This window comes from Lipotes vexillifer, unplaced genomic scaffold (assembly GCF_000442215.2).
Source record: "Lipotes vexillifer unplaced genomic scaffold, Lipotes_vexillifer_v1.1 scaffold440, whole genome shotgun sequence".
NCBI lineage: Eukaryota > Metazoa > Chordata > Mammalia > Artiodactyla > Lipotidae > Lipotes > Lipotes vexillifer.
Genome location: NW_006778543.1, coordinates 608,956 through 626,303, shown reverse-complemented (window position 1 = coordinate 626,303; position 17,348 = coordinate 608,956). Strand labels below are relative to the sequence as shown.

Genomic DNA, 17,348 nt, shown 5'->3' with positions numbered 1-17,348 from the left:
CCCGGACCGGGGCACTAACCCGCGTCCCCTGCATCGGCAGGCGGACTCCCAACCACTGCGCCACCAGGGAAGCCCCGGTTGCATGATTCTTGATCCTTGAAAATATGTTTTCTCAAGGGCCCTGGTATATACAGTCAGTGCAGCCAAGAAGTAGCCCAGCAGCCAAACATCTGTCACTGTTTCTCACCTGCCAGTCAGCACTGAAATCTCTTATTTCATAGTGGGACGCAGATGCATAGGGGAATGAGCACTCCCAGCTGGTTCCCTGGTAGAGTGCACTGTTTTTATTATGAAACGGTAAAGGTCTGAAAGCTTTTGAATAAATATCCAAAGGCTCCAAAAATATACCATGGAGGCAAATGTCTGTCTGCACAGGCATGAGACGTCACAGCCCTTCCCCCAGTCTTTCACTCTTAGATTGTTTCTGTGATTCAGGCACCATCTTAAAATTCTTTTGTTCAATTGAATGTTTATTTCCTTTCATGGAAAATACTTCCTTAACTCAAGGGCTGAGATGACCTGGCAGGGATACAAGAGGATTCAAACATCAGCTACATGTTTGGACCAGATGACCTTTAAAGTTCCTTTCGAGCCTGAGAGTCTGTGTAGCTCAGATCTTATCTCATGAGCCATCCCTCCTCTGCCCAGTGTTGATCTGACCAGACTCCCTAAGTGTTCTTCCATCTATGAAAATGCCCTCCTTCCCACTTGAACTCTGGGCCCTGGGATAAATCTTTCTGATCAGTTTGGAAAAGCTCAGTGCTCTAGCCTTGGTCCTCCAAGCACAGATCATGTTCCAGTAGCTCAGCATCACCTGGAAGCTTGCTAGAAATGCAGAATCTCAGGTCCATCCCAGACCTATTGAACTAGAATCTGCATTTTACCAGATCTTCAGGTGATTCTTATTGTCATTAAAGATAACAAACACTGCTCTAGACGAGGTTAAAACTGTCTGACACTGGCAATTAATCCAGTGATGATTCAACTCTCTCATAATAAACCACCATCTCCAATTTATTCAGAAAAGAAACAGTAAACTAAATAAACAGTAAGCTAAATAAATGATAAAGCTAATTTCTTCCCTTTCTATGCTTATCATTATCTTTTCTAAGCACCACAGTGAGATCTGTATTGAGGTGGAAGCAAGTGTGTGTGGCTTTACTGATCAAAGACAAGGTGTGCAGGATGATATGAGGGTTGAGCTTTTGTAGGTTTATGTAGCTTATAGGCTGCCTGACCTGTATAACTTGGAGCAAGTTGTTATTCTCTGTCCTTGTTTCCTCACTGATAATGATAACATCATATACAACAGTATATTCTGGAGCTAGAATGCCTGAACATAAATCATAGCTCCACAATTTGCTTCAATATCCCCACAAGACCGTGGGATCTTGGGCAAGTCAACTACTCTCTTCGTATCTCAGTTTTCATATCTGTAAAATGGGGAAATAATAGTACCTATATCAGAGGGTTGTTGTGAAGATTGAGTTAAAATGTCTAAAATGCAGATTAAACATCATTTAGAGCCTGTTTAGTAGCATGGACCTCATAATGCTGGAGAGGAGATTAAATGAGACAGTGCATGTTATGTGCTGAGCCTGGTACCTGGCAGATGGTGAAACTCAGGGTGGGAAAATTGTGGCAGGCTCACCAATTTTTAAACTTATCCAAAAAAAGGTATTCTTTGGAAACGGCAACAATATGACTACCTACTTTCCCTGGGAAAAACTATAAGGCAAGACAAGATTATCTTTGGTGCTGACGATTTCAACTCATTCTCCTCCCAGGAAGAATTCATTACACAATGATCACCTTTACTTTTTAATGCCCACCTTCCAACAATTCCAAATAAACATTTACTTTTTAGAATGTAGAAATCCCCTGTAAAGCTATTTATACTAGAATGTGAATGACTGCCCGGCTTATTTCCCCCTTTATGCATTTTATGCATACAAAAAAATTGAGCTTTAGCTTATTGCTTTTTCCAACAGCACAACAGTATCTTCAAGAGATCAAAATGAATTGTTAGAGAAGGCAATGTACCAGACCCTACAAGGTGAATAAGCTATGGTCTCAAGCCATAAAGTGTTTGGGGGGTTTAGAATAAATTTTTTCCAGCCTCTACATTAAACCTAGTAAATTACTTTTCCAGCTCATTAAATAGGGCTGGAGAAGCTACAAACAGTCCTCCCAAAGCGCCTGTCTTACTTACCTAGTCACATCTGATCCATTAACTTTGACTGGAAGCAGTCACTTAAATGTGAACACAACTAAGCATCATTCTTCAAAAACGATATTAACTTTGTAAAATAAATGTCAACAGTAAATACCATCAGTACAGTGCAGACCTTTCTAATGGTGGAATCATAAACTCACCCACATGTTAAGTGGCATATATAGGTATGAATAACCCCAAAGCCCTAAAACATTTTGTGGCTTATTAAAGACTTCTGTGTTGATAAGTTAATTCTGCTGTGAGAAGACTCAGAGTGGGCAATCCCCACCATCCTTGTGTGCAGAATGTTCGTTTTGATACTATGTGGATGCTCAAAGGTAGAAGTCTGCTCATGAGGACCACCGACTTTCCAAGGAGAAAATATTTATGTTGAAGAACAGGTTTTAAAAACTATACTTTGGACCACGTGAGCTCCACATTGTAAAGCCTTTCAAGGACACTTTTCTTCAGGCTTGAATATTTAGGTTGTAGTTTGGTGACAACTTCTGTTACAAGCCCAAATTTCCTGGCACCCAAAGATTCTCCAGTGTCTATGCAACAGTTCTGGGGATGTGTCTGCATTTTACTGAAACATGACTCCTGAAACGGATGTGACAACTTTCATCTCCACTCCAGCTTCCCGCCATCAGATGCTGCGTCGGTCAGAGACTCAGGAACTGATCGTGTTTCTAATGAAGAAGGTGAAGCGAAAAAGCCGGGAAACAGACATTCAATTTTGAAATTATTCTGATGCGCAGCTGAAGTGAGCTAAATCCCATAGGGGGATATCGCACAGTCACCTCTGCAGAGCATGAGAGAAAAGGTTTACGAGAAGACAAGCAGAATCTAAGAGAGAGTGGTAAGAAGTCAAGGTTGAAAACTGAGGGAAGTAGATATAAATGTATGAAATCAACACGTTGTATACCTTAAACTTACACAATGTTCTGTGTCAATTTTATCTCAATTTAAAAAAGAATTGAGGGAAGTAGTCATTGAATCCTCAATTGGAGGCAGGTCTCAACAGTCATCTAGTCATAAAACAAAATGTGAAACAACTGAAAGAGAGTTTGTATAGGACTGCAGCCAGGTTGGGGTCCCAGACTTTACGGCTTTATCCTCCAACAATTCACATCTCTGAGCGGGGTTCCTAACAAACATTGAAATACAGTTTGAAAACTGCTGAACTCGTTTCCTCTAAAATACCTGGAATCTGCAGATTACTTTCAAAGAGATGGTTTTACCAAAGCAGAAACTAACACACCATTGTAAAGCAATTATATGCCAATAAAGATGTGAAAAAAAAATTAAAGTTATAAGATAATGAAAAATACAAAAAAAACAACCCAAAACCTTTTCCGTGCCCTTTCTGTAGGTACTTGCAAAGAAAAGAATGATGCTGTTGCCTCTTAGAGTTTTAAAGGTTAAATGAATAATACACATAAAGAACTTAGAAAAGTGTCTTGCGTACAGTAAACAGGCAAGTCTTAAACATATTAGCCTTTCTCGTGGTGATCATTTTGCAATGTGTAGAAATATCGAATCACTATGTTGTGCACCTGGAACTAATATAGTGTTGTAGGTCAATTATACTTCAAACAAACAAACTCATAGAAAAAGAGATCAGATTTGCGGTTCAGAGGCGGGGATGGGGGAGGGAGAATTGGAGGAAGATGGTCAAAAGGTACAAACTTGCAGTTATAAAATCAATAAGTACTAATGATGTACAGTATGATTAATATAATTAACACTGCTGTGTGCTATATATGAGAGCTGTTAAGAGAGCAAATCTTGAGTTCTCATCACAAGGAAAATATATATATTTTTTCTTTTTCTTTTATTTTGTATCTTTATGAGATGGTGGATGTTCACTAAACTTATTGTGGTAATCAGTCCATGATGTATGGTAAGTCAAATCATTATGCCGCACACCTTAAACTTATACAGTGCTGTATGTCAGTTATATCTCAAAAAAAAAAAAAATAAATAAAATTTAAAATAGATAAAAATTAACAAACAATAAGTAAAGAGGTCTATGGAATTAAAAAACATTAGCGCTTTCTACTAAGAATATCAAATTAAAGATCTGAGTGACCTTGGGCAAGAATTATTTGCCTTTGGAGCTCTAATGTCCTCATCTGCCAAAGGATAGGGTAAGACTAAATTATTGCTAACAGCCTCTACAAAAAAATTTTTTTTTTTTTTTTTTTTTTTTTTTTTAGTTTAAAATTCCCTGCTATATAGGTCGGGACTGCTTTAGTTTCTAGACTCTTGCTTTATACCTCTTCTGTGTTCTGTGGACTTTGCTCACAGGGCAAAAAACAATATGTGGGTCTCTTTTTCTCTCCTCATACCAACTCACTCTTCCCAACATACTTATTTTCTTTTTTTTAACATCTTTATTGGAGTATAATTGCTTTACAATGGTGTGTTAGTTTCTGCTGTATAACCAAGTGATCAGCTATATGTATACATATATCCCCATACCCCCTCCCTCTTGCGGAGGTCTCCCTCCCACCCTCCCTATCCCACCCCTCTAGGTGGTCATAAAGCACCGAGCTGATCTCCCTGTGCTTTGTGGCTGCTTCCCACTAGCTACCTATCTTACATTTGGTAGTGTCTATACGTCCATGCCACTCTCTCACTTCGTCCCAGATTACACTTACCCCTCCCCGTGTCCTCAAGTCCATTCTCTACGTCTGTGTCTTTATGCCTGTCCTGCCCCTAGGTTCTTCAGAACCATTTTTTTTAGATTCCATATATATGTGTTAGCATACGGTATTTGTCTCTCTCTTTCTGACTTACTTCACTCTGTATGACAGACTCTAGGTCCATCCACCTCACTACAGATAACATACTTATTTTCTCCTCCTACTTGAGCACAAGGTGAGGAAGAAAGAAGTCTTTGGAGCCAAACAACATCTTCAAAATCTGGCTTTACCAGTTCTCAGCAGAACTGCCATAAGCACTTGTTCACTGATGTGTAAGATGCGAATAATGACCTCCTATGCATGTTATATGAGGGTTGAATGAGACAATGTACATACAGCTCTTCCCATACGGCAGGTACTGGCAGCTTAACTCTCTCCATTGCGTACCTCGAGTGCACCCTCCTTCCATCCATCCTGCTCAGGAAGGAAGGTCTAGCATAGAGTGACTAACAGTAGAGTGAAAGCAGTTCATAAAAGAAGGTCAGTCATAACCTTTGTTTTGGAGACCATGGTTATCTCGACCACTTTTTAATTTATGTCTTTTCACTTCAGGTTGCAAAGTATTTAGAACAAAGGACAAGATATCAGGGTAAAATAATTAGCAGTTATCGACTTCCAAATGCATTACGAACATTAGACAATCCCTGCACCAACTCTCTGAGAGGCAGATAAAGATCTCCACTTTACCCAAAGAACAGGAAGGAGTTTAAATGCGGCCAAAGGGAGCACAGGGAAGCGCTAAGCGAGTCCCACTCAACCTGCAACTCTCTTCCAAGTGGTCCTGAACCACGCCGAGACCCAGCATTCAGGAGCCAGGTGGGTCATCCACAGCTTGACGCAGAGGAGAATGGAAAGAAAGAGAAAGCAAAGGAGAAAGGGGAAGAAGGCTAGAAAAAGAAGGTTCAGGACGGGGTTCTGGGGAAGCCTCAGCTTCATAGGACTAATTTCTCGCCTCTCACACAATTCCCAAATTGTTTGGCACCTGGATTACACAGTGAATTCAAGGGTGGCTTACAGTGAGCAGCAGACTGAGTGATCCCTTTTGTCTGCTGGATGTCAAGACAGTGATGAAAAATGCTGGAGAAAGCAGAGTGAAAAATATGGGATGAAAAATATAGTCTGACTGTGGGGCAATTAAAGAGGACATCATTTTTATACGCCAACTCTCCCAACAACCGACAGCAGCAGTCCTCAAGTTCAAGCTTGCTCTCTTCTGCCAAACTGTGAAACTGGGTCTGGACTCCTATAAGCCATATATAGTAAAGCCCCAGATTCTGGGCTTGTGGTTGGAATGCTCACCAGAGTCAACATACAAGTTAGTGAGGTGACACTCTGGCGCTTGGGTGATAGATAAATCAGTCACCTTAGGTGTTGACAGGACGATGTTCCCTCTGGAGACTCCAGGGAAGAATTCTTCCCTGCCTCTTCCTAGCATGTGGTATAGCTACCAGTACTCCTTGGTGTTTTGTGGCTTCGTACTGCATGTGTCCAGTCTCTGCTTCCATTGTCACATGGACTGCTTTCTGTGTGTCTTCTTATGGCCTTCTTATAAGCACACCCGTCACTGGATTTAGAGCCTACTGTATTCCAATATGAACTCAACTAATTACATCTGCAAAGACCCTATTTCCAAACCGGGTCACGTTCTGAATTTGGGGCGCAAGGTTAAGACAAGAAATTAATCATAAGAAAATGGTCTGAACCCACTATATTTTCAGTCAGTTTTCCAGTTTTGTCTTTTTTTCCCTTTGAACACCTGCAGACCCAGAGAGTAGATTTTTTTGAAAGTTATCTTATTTACTGAGTATGCAGGTCAGATGCTAACAGACTCTCACAGAGGCCTTGGTGGATCTATTAAAAGTAATGCCTTGGTCCCCGGGATTTCTTAATGAAGCCAACCTTAGGGCAGATCACACATATCCACGGAGGTTAAGTGCACAGCCAGGTTTTTGTTTGTTTGTTTGCTTTTTTGCGGTACGCGGGCCTGTCACCGCTGCGGCCTCTCCTGCTGCAGAGCACAGGCTCCAGACGTGCAGGCTCAGCGGCCGTGGCTCACGGGCCCAGCCGCTCTGCGCCATGTGGGATCTTCCCGGCCGGGGCACGAACCCGTGTCCCCTGCATTGGCAGGCGGAGTCTCAACCACTGCGCCACCAGGGAAGCCCTATTTTCAGTTTTTTGAGGAACCTCCATACTGTTTTCCACCGTGGCTGCACCAATTTACATTCCCACCAAAAGTGCAGGAGGGTTTCCTTTTCTCCACACCCTCATGAACACTTGTTGTTATTTGTTGCTTTCTGATGATAGCCATTCTGACATGTGTGAGGGTTATTAGATTTTGAGTCATTTAAATCTGACAATTTAAAAATCTGTATGACAAGGAAGAATTCTCTTTATGACAAGGGAGGATACGGCTGAGAGAGTAAACACGTATTAAGAGCCTACCCTATGATGAGCACCGTTATGGGTTGTACTGTGTTGCCCCCTCCCACAAATTCATATGTTGAAGTCTTAACTCCAATACTACAATATGTGACCATTTTTTGAAATATGGTCATTGCAGATGTAATTAAGATGAGGTCATACCAGAATACAGGGGCCCCTAATCTAACATGATTGGTGTGCTTATACAAGGGGACATTTGGACACAGACACACACAAGGCGCACGTCACATGAACACTAAGGCAGAGATCAGGGTGATGCATCTAGAAGTCACAAAATGCCTAAGATTGCCAGCAACCCACCAGAAGCTAGGAGAGAAACAAGGAACAGATTCTCCCTCCCAGCCCTCAGGAGGAACCAACCCTGCCAATGCCTGAATCTTGGGTTTCTAGCTTCCGGAACTGTGAGGCAATACATTTCTATTGTTTAACCCACCCAGTTTGTGGCAGTTTGTTATGGCAGCTCTAGGAAATAAGACAAGCACTGTGATATGTTTCACTTCTTTCAGTCCTTCCAACACAATGAGGCATTTATTATTATCCCCATTTTACAGAAGAAACTGTGGTTCAGAGAGGTCACGTACAGCCAAGGTTACATTAGTTCCTGTCTTCAAAGCTGTGATACTTTCATATCAGACAAAGCTGTCTCCTATAAGAAAAGGGGGATGATGTGGGAAAATGAGGTAAAAGGTAGGAGGGAAGACGGCTAGGAACTCAACCATGATGCTTCCTGCAGGCTGGAGAGCCCGGGATCCTGTTCTGTGCACCAGTGCAGCAGGCTGTTTCCCACGGGTCCTTCCCTTTGCCCCTCTTTCCCACCTCCTGGCACGTAGGGCTTCACTCAGGCCAGACATCAGTCTAATTCAAGCTCCCAACTTCCCTTCCTAATCATCAAAGCTCTTGACTCCCCCAGTCTCACATCTGATTAAAGTATTTCAAGACTAAGGTATAAATGTCTCATAACCCATAATAGGTTGTTCCACTAAAGGGATATTTCTATTTATAACGAAAACTAGTCTCTTATGTTTACTCTTCATTGAACAATTGAGGGGCTAGTAAATGAAACATAGTTTGTTTTCTAAAGGTGATGAAACATTCCATTACACTATAAATTTAATTTGCATGTTTTTGTTATTTTGGTTAACACATTTCCTCGTGGGTTGTGTTCACCCCAGTACAAACGTTTGCAAGTTCTAAGAGGGTGAGGTCCAATTTAACGTGCCGTGTAGTTTTAAATCATCCACATGTCATATGTTCAGGGACATATAACAGATGAGTACAGTAGGCTATGAAATAGTGTTTGAATTTTTTGTAACTACCAAACCTTTCTAGATATTGGAACCACTAGGAAGTTAAGTGGCTTCTGACCCTTCCAGCTCGTGGCTTAAAATAATGGTCGATTCAAAACACATGCTTTCAGCAATGTTATGGAGGCTATATGAACTACAGAATGTTCTAGACAAGCAGTCACAAATTCAGAGACTACAGAGGACCAGATATAAGAAAAAAACAAGCTAACCACATCCCAGTTATAAGGTAGCTTCTTTTCAGCTTTAGCCTATCATTGCCAGGGAAGACTGTGGGCTCAGCATTGCCCAGTCTCTGATTTTTCAAAAGCCCTAAATCTGTATTATTATGTGAGTTCTCCCTATTTTTAAAAGTTTGTGTATTAGTTTCCTATTGCTGCTCTAAGAAATTACTGCAAACACAGTGGTATTTATTATCCTACAGTTCTGGAGGTCAGAAGTTCTAAAATCAAGGTGTTGGCAGGGCTGCTTCCTTCCGGAGGCTCGAAGGGAAAATCCATTTCCTGGCCTTCTAAAGGCTGCTGCCTACAGCCCTTGGCTCATGACCCCACATGGCACTGCTCCTTCTGTTTCTGTCACCACATCCTTTGTCTTGATTCTGACCCTCCTGCCCCCCTTTGTAAGAACCCACGTGATGAAATTGGGGCCACCTTGATAATCCAGGAAAATCTGAACACCTCAAAGAGCTTTAACTCAATTACATCTGCAAAGTTCCTTTTCCCACCTAGGGCAGCATATCCACAGACTCTGAGGGTTAGGCTGTGGACATCTCTGGGAGACCATTACTCTGCCTACCTCAGGTGGCAACTAGTTCAAGTTAGAAAAATAACGTATGGAATGAAGTGATATGAAGTTTGGCATTTGTTTTGAAATCTCCTGCCCCCTGTCCCCCAAAAGGAAACCAGTTGGACAAAATACTCTTGGTTCCATACTGTATCTTGGTATGCATGGTGCCTACATAATGCCTAGGATATAGGGGGTGTTCAGTAGATTCTGGCTGAATGCTGAAGGACCGAAGTCATACCTCGGTGTCTCAGGCCCCCGATAAACACCGTAAATAGGACCTAACCATTACTGCCATTGGAGCCCAGAGGCCTGTGATCACTGTACTCTCCCATGGGCATTCTTCACATACCCATGGCTCCAGTTCCTTGTTCCCTTCACTAGGTATGAGCTGTCCATACTCAGCTTCTAGAAGTGAATGAAAGGCTGCTTCTAATCTGTGACACTCACAGATAATTAAATTAGACTCCTTTCGGTCTGCTGGGGAAAAGCTATTTCATACTTTCATTAATTCCAAAGGGCTATTTCAATTACAGTCCCTGTCTGGTAAACAAGTTATCTTTGACTTACAGCCTTTACTTCTCTAATGCCCAGGAAATTTGCCCTCTAAAGGGCTGCTAATAGGCAGCAGAAATTTATAATTTTTTTTACAAGTTATCTTTTGAAAGCTGACATTATCACTAAATCTAAAAGAGCAAGTTATTAAAAAAATAATCTATGCTTCAGCATCCTTTGTTTTGTTTTCACTGTATCTGCAGGCTTCCTTATCTATTTTCTTACTTTATTTATCCTTTAAAGGAGAAAACCAACAGTTCGTCGAAGGAATAAGTCTCGAGGATGTAACATACAGCATAAGGAAGGTAGTCAATAATATTGTAATAACTGTGCATAGTGACTTATGGTTACTAGATTTATCATGGTGATAATTTCATACTATATGCAAATGTGAAATCATTATGTAATAAACCTGAAATTAAGATTATATTGTACATCAACTATATTTCAATTTTAGAAAAGACTATCAAAGGCAAAAAAATGTAGGAAGTGTCAGCCTCAAAAACACATCAGCATTCTCTAAAGTCATGGCCTAGTCCAACAGCTATTCAATAATGTCAGACACCATTCCACTATTTACTGTATGAAAAAAATATCAACAGCTTGCTTTCAGTTGGAGCTCTCAGAGTTTCATAACTAAACAAACAAAAGCAAAAAAGGATTCATTTTAGAGACAGCTCAAACTTTATGTGTCCAAGGACCAAGCAACAAATTCCAAAGTCACCTTATCCTACTTTTGTTTAAATGCCTTCATAAAGCCTGCCTCAACTGGGAAGATTCCTTTTTTTTTTTTTCCTCTGACCTCCTGAAGGCAAGGAGGCAATCTAGTATTAAGCTCATAAATCTTGCTGTCAGACAGTTCTAGTCTGCAAGTCAACTCAGCTATTTACAGTATGATCTTGACCCAGTTTTCTCCATGCTTCAGTTTCCACATCTGTAAAATGGGGGTAATAAAAGTCCCTCTCCCATATGATTATTTTAAGGATGGAATCAGATACTGTGTATACATGATTTATAGCACAGTGCCTGGAAAGTATTAAGTTCTCAAAAATCAATGTGTCTCAACATTTGTTGTGCAGATCACCTGCTTTTGAATCAGCTGGGCTGCTAGTTACAAATTCAGATGTCTGCCCCTTCTAAGATCCAGTTCTTCAAAAGCACTGGGGGTGGCACCAGGAACCTGCATTTACAGAGAGGCTCGGGAATTTTTGTGTCCACTATTGTTTGAAAACATCAACGTGTCAATTACCATGTGCACAATCATAATGTACAGAGCACTCATTTTCTACCCGTCATTTCCAGAGACCAGTGCCCTTGGATTCTCTGTCTCAGTATCACGAGGGGACTCCTTAAAAGTACAGATTCTAGAATCTCAAATCCACTGAATCGTAATATCTAGGGATTGACACTACACATCTCTATTTTTTGCAACGTCATCTGGAGATTCTGATGCACAGCTTGCTTTGGGATTCCCTGGCCCACATTACTCATTCTGAAACTGGATCATAGCCTTCTTTAATTTTATTTTATTTTTTTAATATTTCTTTATTTATTTGGCTGTGCTGGGTCTTAGTTGTGGCACTCGGGATCTTTTAGCTGTGGCATGCGAGATCTAGTTCCCTGACCAGGGATCGAACCCGGGCCCCCTGCACTGGAAGCGTGGAGTCTTAGCCACTGGACCACCAGGGAGGTCCCTTAGCCTTTTATTTTTTAACCATTTCATCATTGTCTACGATAGTATGATAAATGTTGCTGAAATGAGTTGACCTGAGTAAAGGTGTGTTGGCCCAAGTAAACCTCTAATCTATAAAAGGCTCTGCTCAGGGATTTTCTCTCTTCATTTCTTCCTAATGTGATATCCATGGACATTTGATTCCTGCACAGTAGTTTTTCCAAACTCTAGTCATTAATGTACCATTTTCATGATTTTTTTGTATTTACTTAATATGGGAATAAATGCTAGCTGCCCACCCAAAATCTGTTTTCTCCTTCTTTTTATTAAGAGAATTAGAATTACCAAAATTATTAGGAGTGACAATATGTCCAGTTAAAACACTCTACCTCCTAGCTTCAGCTTTCACATTCCTTCATATTCATCCCCTTCTGACAATTCCAACACAGGCGTGTCCTCCATCTCTACCCTATTAGGATCGTCTCAATATCCAAGTTCATAGGCATTTGGCTGATCACACATCCAGGCACCTCCTACTCTGAAAAGAGGTCTCTTTCATGTCTGTGGGTGCACTTTTTGTAGGTATCAAACAGGAAACAATGTAAGTGTCATTTCCAGATAGAAAAGTAACTGTGAAAACATAGGGTGACATGTGCTTTTCCTTCTCTCTCTAACGTTTTCTCTTTCAGCTTTCCCTTGTGCAACGAACAATCTCTTTGTGGTCAGCATGCTACTTTCAGGAGTAAAATAATAATGAGGAAAATTCCAAGGACATTTAAACATTCTATAAAAGCTCAGCAGAATTAAATGAGACACTGTTAGGAAGGCACAGTTTCAAATGCAGTACCACGTCAGAGTTGAAATCTCTCCAAAGGTGGACATTTTCTGGATGACCTTGAATCTCCCAGGAGGACTTTTAATGACAGGTTTCATATAAAATTACCCTCATACTAATTAAATCTGAGATCTAACTTCAAATTTATAAAACTGCTAATGTAGTACACTATTAAGAACCTAAAAAGAATGTTGTTTTCTGAAAAGAAATGTCATTCTTGTCATTTTTTTCTGCTTTCAGAACTCATTCAAGAAGTATTTATTTACCACAAATTGTGTGCTAGGTACTCTGCTCCCTGTCTCAGGCCACTTAATGGAAGTTAGACGAGGCAGCAAAGAGAGTAAATCAGCAACAAATATAAAAAAGTTATCTAGGCCAGTGTTGTAAAGAGACAACATAGGCTAATATGGTTTCAATACGCTACAAACTATAGCTGAAATTTTCATTTAGGAATAGTTTTAACTGCTGTCCAGTGACAGTTCAATGTGCTAACTCTGCAGAGAGTTCTGAAATCGAAATTTTTGCCTTCACATTATTAGTCATCCCTTAGTGCAACTTGGCTTCTCCCTGCTCTTTTCCTCTGGTTTCTAACCAGTGCCTCACGCTGGTCTAATTTAAGGAAAAAACAGTATCTACTTCACAGGATAGCTGAGAATCAAATGAGGTAACATATGAAAAGTAGGAAGCATTAGAAGCATTATATAGAGTGTCAATAGGAGTATGTGTTGTAAAAGTGCACACTGTTAATAATGATGCTTCCTGGAATCCCCACAGTTTTTGTTGGCCTAACAGGGCTCATCACATATGAAGTGATGCCCACTGTCATATCAGCACATCCTTAACAAGTCTGATCCTGGCTACCCCTGTGCTAATCACAGGTCTCAACTGAACATGACAACAACACTTTTGATTCTCTGGAATGAATTGTCTTTGAGGTGTTATACAGTCATCCCTAGGTATCTGTTGGGGATTGGTTCCTTAACCCCGTGGATACCAAGATCCTTATATAAAAGGATCCTTATATCAAGTCTCTTATCAAGTCTCTTATATAAAGTGGCAATACAGTCAGCCCTCCATATCCATTGATGCAGAACACACAGATTGGGATGCAGAACACACTGATTATACTTCCCTAAAGAAAGCATCTGCAGAAGTGGTTAACACACAAAACATACACTGTAACGCATCCGACACTCAGCATCATGGATTCTGAGACACTTGTCTCCTGGATTTTCCTTGGCCCTTGGATCATCAGTAAGTTCTGAAAATTAGCCATCCCCAACTCCACAAGGACACACGTCTTGTCTTTTCCTCTTTCGTTTCCAAAATTTACATCTTCCTATAGCATTTTCTTATGTGCTTTTCATTTACCAAACGCCGTTAGATTGAGTCCACTTCATCTTTGACCCCTAGAGAATTGGTGACCTTTTTCATTAGAGTCGCTTTTTTCTCCCATCCATCTTAAGAACTGAGGATCAAAGGCTTACACGCTATTCTAGATAAGATTTGCCAGAGACGCGTAACTCCGGGACCTCCTCGCTCACTGTCAGGAAGGAATGTCTAAGAATAACTCTGGCTTTAAACTCACAGTGTGGGGAGTGTAAGGTTTGGGATTGAAAACATATTAACCATGACAATGCAACGGGTTATAGAAGGACTGCAGCTGGTAGCAACAATGGCCCTGTTTTATGAGTCTGTAAAGGCACTCATTCTGGTCTCTTCCCTTGCCTCATACTCACCTCACCTCCAACAAATTTTGGGGTCCTTTCCAGCCTCATCCCCCTGAGTGTCCTACACAGTCCAGCCTGCACCCTTTTCTCTCCCACCCTTGTAAAAACTCTTTCATCTTCACTGTGTGCAAAGGGGTGTGAGTTAGGTTAAAGGAAGTGATTTCCGTAATATGCAAGCGTTTGGTCTCAGTGGATGCCAAGAGCCATTCTCATTAAATTAAATTGAACATGAGATCGTTCAGTTGAAGATGATGATGATGAAACAGGTAAAAAGAAGAACACTTGGGTTTAATTTTACTACTTTCTCATTACGAGAGTCTTCGGGGTCAATCTCTTCCAACTGCTTCTATTATAACAGTCACTAATGATCCACAGTTAACACCATTCGTGAGAAAAGCTAAGTCATCTATCAGCATAAATTTTTTTTTAAAGTGTGAATAAAGTCTGAAAGCTTTGCTAGAAAGCTACTCAGACAAAAATGATAAATGAACAGTCCTATGTCAAACTAGGGAGCTGAACAATTTTTAAAAATCCATTCACACCACTAGTACTGGCCATCCTAACTGAATGATATATGCAAGCACTGGGCCAGGAGCTGGGCATGTTGTGAGAAGCAGAACTAGACTCCCCAGGTGGAGCTTATAGGCTGGCAGAGGAGACAGATGTTACAGAAATCATCAAACAAACAATAAATATCCAATTTTAAACTGGTGGTGGCTGCTGCCACTCATCATGAGGCTTATATCAGTTCCATTGAGTCAAGTCTACTTTCTCCTATTCCGGAAGCTTTGTTATTCTTAGTTCCGAAATTCCCTGTGCATTGAATGCCATTCAAGGCAAGTGCTAACATGGTCAGTGAATTCGATGTGCACACCTGGAATAACAGGTGCGTGGAGGTTGCTACCTTTCTGTAAATATTTATGCAAACAGCAGATTCCTTTGCAAATGATCCTTCACCCACACCCTGTTCTCATGGTTTTTTGTTTTTGCAAATGTTTATACAGCTGTTAAAAGGGGGGGGGGGGAACAGCTTTTGGGACTCAGAGAAAAAAAAAAAAAACCAATAAAACAGATACTCTTCTCTTGCTTTGATTTTCTATCATCTCAGACTTTAAAAAATCAGTTCCAGAGAGTTTTGATTCACAGAGTGGGTAATTAAGAAAACTGTGAGGTCAGTAAAGCTTAATTATGGCATCAGGTGTGATATTCAAGCTATTTAACAAGAGCACAGCCCCACCAATGGAAGTGGGAGCCAAGAGGAAGGAAGCCCTAGATGCTGACGGGTGCACATCAGCAGAAGAGCAGGCCCGGGAGGCAGCCCCACCCTCTCACGCCGTATTGCCCGTGCCTTCCATAATGTTCCAGCACCCTTCGGTCTCATGTCTGATTCCATTATTTCAAGGTCTTCCATCCAATCACATCTTTATTGAGCACATCTGGTGTCATTGTATCCCAGTAACTGGATAGTGAGGAAGGCATAAGTAGTCCCTGCCCTCATGAAACTGAGAGTCTGTGGTGATGACAGACAAAAAAGCACGGAAACACACAAATGATTCCAAACTGTGATAATAAACAAAGCAGGTGATGAGATAAGGGAGCAGGGAGAGAGAAAGTCTTAGTTTAAATAAACTCATTCTTATAAAGATCGTTAGGGCTTAAAGGGTTAGTCTTGTATGAGGTATCTGCATCTTAAGAAACCAAATCATTAAGCCAAAGAAATGAATTGCTAATGATGGAGTTTCAGCCATAAAATGGCATAATGAGAACATTATTTGGGGAGATGGCACGTTGGACAGGGCTTTTTCCTAATCCCATAAATCACTCATGTAGGAAGGCAGCCAGGGAGTCTATTTTTAAAACTGGCTCAAATTCACAAATACAAAAAGTCCTTGTCTTGAAGAAGGGAAATACTGAACTGCTCAAGGATAAGATCAGGCAGGAAGAGAGGAAGGACTTTCACTGTTTACTTTACCCAATTCTCTATTGTTTGAGTTTCTGATGAGCCTTTATTACTTTTGTCAGTTACAAAGTGGGAGGGGTTGTTTCTTCTAAAAAGCTCATGCCTTCATGTATAAACCTCAAATGATTTTGATATTTCTGAATCATTTCAAACTTTGAAGTTTGTGGTAATTTGTTATAGCAGCTGTAGAAAAGTAATACAACATCTGGTGGGGGTGAGGGGCATTAATCTGCCCCCCACAAGGGATGTGATGGATTTTTATAAGCATGTGTGATTTGCACATGCCTGTTTCATAGCCAGGGTTCTTGCTAAATTGGCATTTTTACAGGATGGTGGAAAAATGAGTATCCTTCACAACAGAACCACAAGGAAGGATCCCAATTAGTGAGTTTGCTAATTAATCACCATTTTGACTGGTAAGCTCTTACTGAGGACGTAAGTCATCATTATACAAAACAAGAGTTTGGGAGCGCCACCATCGGTGATCACCATTTGCTAATCTCTGCAGACTGGAAACCATCCACTGTTCTGAGCCACATGGGGCAGCGGCAGGACACAGCCCTGGCCAGGGATGAACCCATGCTTTCTAGCCCATCTTGCAGCTTCAAAGGCTTAAGATCTGCAGAGGCTTAATGTCCTAAAAAGGTTGTGGATTTACTTATTTACATGTAATTCAAAATAAAACCAAGATTTAATTTTAAAACAGAACACACACTGTATGCTAAAATTAAAAGAATATCTCGGTAGATTTTCCAGTTGCAAAATTCTTCATTAATTCCTCAAAGATAGAGCTTTCTCTTTTGTTAAGGGAGGCTACTTTGTTGATGCTTATAACTGCCCACTGGGTAAACCATTTGCCCACCAGTCCAAAGCTATCCAGCTTTCACTGCATCCCTTTCTACTTCTATCATCTTTACTGGGTTTTCAAAGTCCTGCTTAATCTGCTCTCATGTCATCCCTCCAGGGGAGAGTGTTCCTGATTCTCAATGGGAACGCAGGGTTTATCTGGCCATTTCTGTTTTCATTCATATCCCCAAACCCCATGTTAATTTATTCTCACCTTGGCACGTTTGCTCATAACAGCGCCCCCTGTCTGTAACGCTCTCCCCTACTTTACGCACTGTCTAATGTCCATGCATTCCTG

General features: G+C 40.9%; 1 protein-coding gene across 1 annotated transcript in view; it reads right to left on the bottom strand.

The window, feature by feature from the left end:
- SNTB1 (syntrophin beta 1) overlaps window positions 1–17,348 on the bottom strand; it is a 225,136-nt gene that overhangs the window by 41,080 nt on the left and 166,708 nt on the right. The gene's annotated exons all lie outside the window — the stretch shown is intronic.